At 42.9% G+C, this 7,553-nt stretch overlaps 1 long non-coding RNA gene across 1 annotated transcript; it reads right to left on the reverse strand.

Annotated features, from left to right (window-relative positions):
- Positions 1-234: 234 nt before the first annotated feature.
- LOC139363882 (uncharacterized) lies at positions 235-7,210 on the reverse strand. Its single transcript, XR_011625028.1, has 2 exons — positions 2,934-7,210; positions 235-1,284 (listed from the first exon to the last, which is right to left on the reverse strand). It is a non-coding gene; the product is annotated as an uncharacterized lncRNA (long non-coding RNA).
- Between the last annotated feature and the right edge of the window lie 343 nt (positions 7,211-7,553).

Raw genomic sequence — 7,553 nt, forward strand, 5'->3', positions numbered from 1 at the left:
TTTGGGAGGCCAAGGCGGAAGGATTGCTTGATGAGATGAGACAGAGATTTGAATTTATAGACCAGTAAGGGCAATACTATCTCTTTCCTGCGTTTTAACTGTTGCACCAGGCATAGTACTTGGCATATATTTGGCACTTAGTAAATGATTATTGAATAAACAAAGATGTAAATGATGCTCTAGTTCAGAGCACTATATTGTTAAATATCCTGAATATATTTATTTAAGGCATAGTTTGCAAACAAGTCGTGTATTAGAACACCAGAATTTCACATCTGACAAAGCACGATCTGGCTCAGTGAGCCAAGTTGGTAAATCTCCAGCTGATGACGAATTGCTCTTGAGACCCTTGTTATAGGCAGCCTCAGGAAGAGGCACAGGCCAGTTATACCGCTTCAAGCCGCCAGTCCCAGCTCTCTTGGAGAAAGCCAGCATAGTTGGGAGGGCTCACAATGGGAGGCCTGTTGAAAACAAGTCGTGGTTTCACCCTGTGTTTGTATTTCTGTTCAGGGAAGGGCACTTCCTCTTGCATTTGTAGGAGCCAAGTAATACATTCTGGGTGGAGGGAACTGGGAACTATGGTAGAAAGCCTAATGTTGGACACATGAAAAGGTGGCAGCATCTTAGAACTGGCTAAACACATATCTTGGCATAAGAACTTGGGTGGCAGGCAACCAAGATTTGGGGAGTGCTTTTCCTGCATCGTTTTCTGCTGAGATTGCAATATGAGGGAGGCCTTGTTGATGGGTGTAGTTTGTTATGCTTGGCAACACCTTCTAGTTAGTAGTGGTTGAGTGCTTGCTAACTTGTGAATTCTTCAGAAGAGAATAGAATATAAAAAGCCCTCAAGCCTCTCCTGTCTTCCCCGCATTGTGGCTAACTCAGGGCAACCAGCAGCAGTGAGCTGTGGACCCAGGCACTGGCTAGAGAAGTTGACAGACCACGAACACGGGGCAAGCTGAGTCTTTCTGTTTCACTTCCGGCATGTTTTTCACCCACAGGGATATTTTGGTCTGTTTCAAAGAAGAGGAAATCAGCCCCTAGCAGACTGTTTCAGAAAAACAGCAGAAAAAAAGAAAAAGAATTAAAGCCATGTCTCTTGGAGAGAGAGATAAAAATCTGGATTTTGTTTGAAACAATGTTTCCATTTCCAACACCTCAATTCCATAAGAAGTCGGAGGAAAAAAGTCTTGTTGGGGTCTCAGTATGCACAGTGCATTTATTCTCTCTCTCGTTTCTTAATTTGTCAGTTTCTTTCTCCAAGTACCAAATCCAGTAAATGTTCTTTAAATGGAAAGAAAAAAGCAATAATGAATGCCAGAAAACAGTTTCCCAACCAGCCAGCCAAACCACAAGTATCCAAAAATGTGATTTCATTTTTAATAATATAGAAAACTGAAGAATATCAAGTAGAAATATAAAGAGAAGGAAAACATTGACTTATTCTAAACACCAATAAAAAGGATTTCCAACTTCAGATTGTTTGTAGATGACAGATGAAGAGAAATGGCTACTCAGTGAAGGAATTCAGAACCCGGTGTTCACAAAATTAAGAAGATATTAGCGATCAATGAACTCTAAACCCTCATGTGGGTTTGCCTTCTCTGAATCCTTTGAAATTCACTCTCTATTCAATGTCCAAATTTCCTTTATATGTAAAATGGAGCCAAGGAACCCACATTGTGAACTCAGAAACTAAAGACAGTGTAGGGCGAAGACATTCATGTTGTAACCTGTGTCTTTTATGCCAACTCTGAGAATTTAAGGAGCTGGGGAGGCCAGTAGGCTGACTTAAGCCCACAAAGGATGGCCTCTGATCCCTGAAGCTGGTGGAAGAAGCAAGATAATTCCTAACTACTCAGGTGACATCTCTTCCAAGAAGTTTCCTCTAACCTACTCCCTAGCCCAGGAGGGAAGGCTTAGACCCCTCATCTGTTTTCCCAGAACACCTGGGCATATCTCTTATTGCATCCAAATGGTTCTTATAATGCAATGCAACACAATACACAGTATCTATATGTCTCCCTTGTTAGACTATGAACTCTAGAGCAGGGATATCTTTACTTCTCTGGTGCCGAGTATAGTGGCTGGAATATCAATTAACGAATTGACATGAATGCTTTCTATCTTTGTATCTAAATAACTCAGGCCATTTTAGTTGTTCTATCCTATGGTTATATCATTCTTACCATATTTTAGTACTGGCAAATAGAATTCATTATTTCCCGGGATATATCAGTTAATAATTTCATAAACAGAAAAACTCGCTACATCTGGACCAGGGCTTCCCAAACTTTACTGTGCATGCAAATCACCTGTGGATCTTGCTACAAAGCAGATCTTCATTCATTTGCCCTGGAAAGGGGCCTGAGAAACTGCCTTTCTAACAAGCTCCCAAGTGCTGCCAATGCTGTTGGTCCATAAAGTAACAGTGGCTTGAGCCAGATAGAGTTTAATTTTGTTTCCTGAAAGTTAAGTCAGAGATTAGCAGTCCAGGCCTGGTATGGCCGTTCTGCCATATCATCAGAAGCCCAGACTCTTCTATCTTTCTGCTTTACTATCCTAGGATCTGTTTCCCCAAGGTCTCCTCTTGTCCCAAGATAGCAGCTGCTGCTCTAGCCATCACACCTATATTGAAGTCAGCAGAGAGGAGGAAGCACCAGGACAAATGGCTGCACGGCTGGGTCGGCCTCTTCTAAAGGAGCTGTCAGGAGGAGCCCACCTGACAACTTTCACTCATATCTCACTGGTCAAAAGTGTAGTCACCTATCTAAAGGAAGGCTTGAAATGTGATTTTCCTGTTGGGAATATGTTGCTGACTACAATGAATTGAGTTTCTCTTAGTAAGGAAGAAGGGAGAATGAATGCTGGGTAGATGCCAGCAATCTCTACTATGAGTCAGATGAGATTGTTGTGGATCCTCTGTTACTCACCTGTGGTTAGTAACCTCTGGATTGTGCCCCATTCCTGAAGAGAAACCAGTTACTCTGTTAAGGTCCATGTGAAACATCAGCTGTCTTTGTGACAAGTTCTGTCTCATAGGCTCCTTTATTGTGCTTATTGACTAAAGCCATCATCACCCTTGGCTGTGAAACTTGAAGTAAGATGAGGGGGACCAGAACTTCCTACCCTCACTGCCTCCTCTTTGCAATAACATTAATTGTCAGAGCTTAGTTTGGCCCAGGGCTTATTTGCGTCCTTGTGCTCTCGGATGCCAGGGAAACATGGCTACTGTGACATCAGATGAGATCCTGGCTCAAGGATACTGGCAGGGTCTCTAGCTTATTGTCCTTAAGGTTATGGCGTATAAATAAGGGAATGAGTCCAAGGGGATTGCTGTTCTTCTTGCTTGGTGCCAATCAGTTCATTCCTTGAGTAACAGTGGAGTCACCCAAAGTGAAGAAACAATTCCAGCCCATTGATTTCAGGCTGAGCACTCACAGTTTTTCCCTGGCTCTTTGCCCAGGATTTCCAGGGAGTGTAGGCAGAGGCTAAGAAGCAATATATATTCCTGAAAGGAAGGCTTCTTGAGTGATTAAAATGATGGTATCTGTTGGTGGCTCACAGGCAATAACAGAGAACACAGGCAGGGTGCCCTCTGAGATGCCCCCCCGATTCCTGAGTCATGATGTGGAAGACAGGGAAAGTGCACATCAGCCACAACAGGAGAGAAAAAGGTAGTTGTTTGTTTTCCTTCCCTTCTCCTCCCATCTCAAGGAATTGATCCCTCCAAAATCTCAATCTGAGATAACAAAAACAATTTGCAAATTCAATAAACAGTGCATTCATTCATTATTACTAGAACTACATTCATGGAAAATAATTTATATAAATTAACCAAAAGTTGCTTTTTTAAAAAAAAGTAATATGATTTATTTAGATGGGTTCAACCATCAGATTTTGTGGGGGAGGAGGGTAATCCATGAATCTATATGTGTGCTAAGCATTGCTATAAATTGAATGTGTTTTTCATTTCTATTTATTACTATTTTTCAAGTCCTATAGGTGCAGTTTTAATTAGTGAAATTAGTGAATTTTAATTAGTGAATATTTTAAGATGTGACTAAATTTTTATCTGAGAAAATACATTATGGCAAAAAGCAATCACTAGATACTAAAAATATAATGACCATTATGTGAGAGTATGTAGCATTCAAGTATTAAAAAAAGAAGTCCTTCTACCTGAACATGTTGGTGTAACTGAGCCCACGTTCAGCTGCCCACTGCTTGAAAGTGAGACACGAGAAACGAGGTTGGGTATGCCTTGTTATCCCCCCTGCCTTTATAGTTTAGACACAACAAGAGCATTAATGTTAAAGTAGAGATCATGAGACTGGCAGCACAGCCTGTGGCAGTAAGATACCAGATTATAAACAGGACCTAAGGCCATACCCGGCAAGGGTTAAGTCTCCACCCCAAGATAAACGTGGGTCATGTGTTACATGCATGTTTGTTCAGTACACATGTGTCAAGACCACCTTCATAAATATTTATAGCTACTTCTGTAACCTGTAAAATATGTATGTTGAGCCAATCTATCATCATATCCCCACAGGAGCCCTAGATGCAATTGACAGTAGGGAAAAAATGTATTGATTTTCTTGCTAATATGGTAGGCCATTCCAGGTTTCTGCCCTGGTGTGAGAACCAACCAATGCTTTAAGAGATTTAACAAGTGCCAAATATGTTAAGACATTAGGTAGTATATTAAGTTTTGTTTGTAAGTTTGCTTCTAGCAAAATCACTTATCCCATGGATGTGGACCTGCATCCTTTTCAACCAAGAAATAGATCCTTCTAAAGACCCGGAAGGAACAAGGGCCTGAACATCAGCTCACTGCCAGGTCAAAATTTTCATTCCACAGTTGCCCCACATTGACCCTGTTCAGCAGGAAGTAGCCAACTGAGAGATGACATCCCATTGTCCCTAATCCCACAGAATTGTGGAATGAGCCTTTGACAGTGGGGAATTGTAACAGTGAAACAGCAAAAAAAAAAAAAAAAAAAAAAGAAAAACCTAACATAACTAATTCCATTTTTATTTAAGGGGCCTTTACCCATTCCTGCACGTTGGGTAGGGTAATTTTAGAGCACTGAGATAATATGCAAAAACAGCAACCAAATATTTTGTAAATGGAACTCTGGGATTAAAGGGGAAGTATATAAACAACTAATTATGTTTTGTTAAACATTTACAGGAGCATTGTGACCCGACCGAGGACAAAGAAGTTCCCAGCCTCCTTCTCTCAGACCTTTCACGGTTCCTGATAGTTGGGGAATGAGCCACTGTGCTGCTGCTGTAGCATCGGCAGATCATATACTTCACCAATCTCCATTTCTAATCCTAGTACTCACTCAGGTCCGTCCCTCTGTCCCAGAGACACTGTCAGCCTTTTATTATAAAATCGCCGTCTATGATTTTTCAAGAGGTCCTTGAATAGCTCTTTGATTAAGTAGATCTAAGGCAAGTCGCCACCGATCATTTTGAAAGGAAGTATGGAAGGGAATATTTTTGACTCAGCAAGGAACTGGGGCATGGCTGCTCTTGGTGGGAGGTGATAAGCAATGCTGCTGCATCGCACCTCCCACCCCCACACACATACACACACACATTCAGTACCCATGATTTTATAATGGGCTAAGGAGCCTGCAGGAAAACGAGGTGCAGCAAAGCGTCCTCCTCAGTGTGACTCTGTAGTTTCCCTGTCACTTCTCAAGGGATAAAAATCTTTGTTGTGCTGTGGGAAATAGTAGATACTCAAAGCTCTTTGAAAACCTTTGTGATGCACCCTCTGCAGTGCATGCCCAAAACCCTGAGTGCAGTGCCCTAAAGGTGCTCTTCTCTGTGGGTGGCTAGGTTTGTAGGAAGACCCCCCAGCCTTCCCTCCACTACTCCTGGCAGAATGGCTCCAGCCCCATCCCACGCCAACTTCAACCAGAGAGCTCCTGTTTATTTTATGTGCTGAGATTCCAAACATAATTCTATTAATCTTTTTTAAAAAGGCCTCTTTTAAAAACATTTTTGAAAGCTACTGGTCTCTTGTATCCACTGAATTTGGGGAATATCACATCATATATATGTGTTTATATGTATGCGTGTGTCTGCACACACAAGCATATACATATATAATATATAATAATACAACATCTTTGTAAAAATATATCAGGATATGACAACAATACTGAAGCAGCAGTGGGACTGTCTTGTATTTTTCTGGCCTGACTCTGGTGAAGAACAAGGTGGTATTGAACCTCTGGGTGAGTCTCAAGAAAAGAAACAGAGTGATGGGACCATGTCAAGCTCTCAGAACTTCTTTATACCCCTTCCTGATTTTTTTTTTTTTTTTTTTTAATGAGACAGATTCTTGCTCTGTCATCCAGGCTGGAGTGCAGTGGCACAATCTCGGCTCACTTCAGTCTCAGTCTCCCACATTCAAGCAGTCCTCCTGTGTTAGCCTCCCGAGTATCTGGGACTACAGGCATGTGCCACCACACCCAACTAATTTTTGTATTTTTAGTAGAGATGGGGTTTCACCATGTTGGCCAGACTGGTCTCGAACTCCTGACCTCAAGTGATCCTCCCACCTTGGCCTACCAAAGTGCTGGGATTACAGGTGTGAGCCACCTCACCCAGCCTCCTGATTTTTTTTTTAATCAATCTGATTTTAATAGACAGATTCCCAAGCCTTGATTACCCCATCTCCCTCTACTGAAGGGCCCTAGGAGAACCCTCTTTTGAGTTGTCCCCACAAACTCCTTTTACTCAATATGATGGTCAAAGAGAGGTTGTAAAGGGTGCACAATTTTATGAATACCTTTTTAATCTATCCAGATGGTCTCCTGCTCGGAATTACTATTTCGTCTTATAGGCCAGAGGGTAAGATGAGACCCTGCTCTGGCAGGCACAGTGGCTCATGCCTTGTAATCGCGGCAATTTGGGAGGCTAAGGTAGGTGGATTGCTTGAGTCTGGAGTTTGAGACCAGCCTGGGCAACATGGTGAAACCTCATCTTTAAAAAAAAAAAAAAAGTACAAAAATTAGCCAGGTGTGGTGGCACATGCTTATAGACCCAGCTACTTGGGAGGAGAAAGCCGAAAAATCGCTTGAGCCTGGGAGGTGGAGGTCGCAGTGAGCCGAGATAGAGCCACTGCACTCCAGTCTGGGTGACGAGAGTGAAACCGTGTCTCAACACACACACACACACACACACACACACACACACACACACACACAAAAAAAAAAAAAAAAGAGAGACTCTATTTCTACAGACAGTGATGAACTTTATTCCCCCATGTCACGGTCCTTGTAGCTTAAGGAGGTAATGAGAGGTGACAATGTGCTAGCAGCCCTCACTCTCAGCGCCTCCTCGGCCTCGGTGTCCACTCTGGCTGCGCTTGAGGAGCCCTTCGACCCGCCAAGGCACCCTGGGAGCACCTCTCTGGGCTGGCTGAGGCCGGAGCCACCACCCTCTGCTTGCGGGTAGGTGTGGAGAGAGAGGCGCGGGCGGGAACGGGTGCTGCACTCGCGGGCCAGTGTGAGTTCCAGCGGACGCCG

Source organism: Macaca nemestrina, chromosome 6 (assembly GCF_043159975.1).
Source record: "Macaca nemestrina isolate mMacNem1 chromosome 6, mMacNem.hap1, whole genome shotgun sequence".
NCBI lineage: Eukaryota > Metazoa > Chordata > Mammalia > Primates > Cercopithecidae > Macaca > Macaca nemestrina.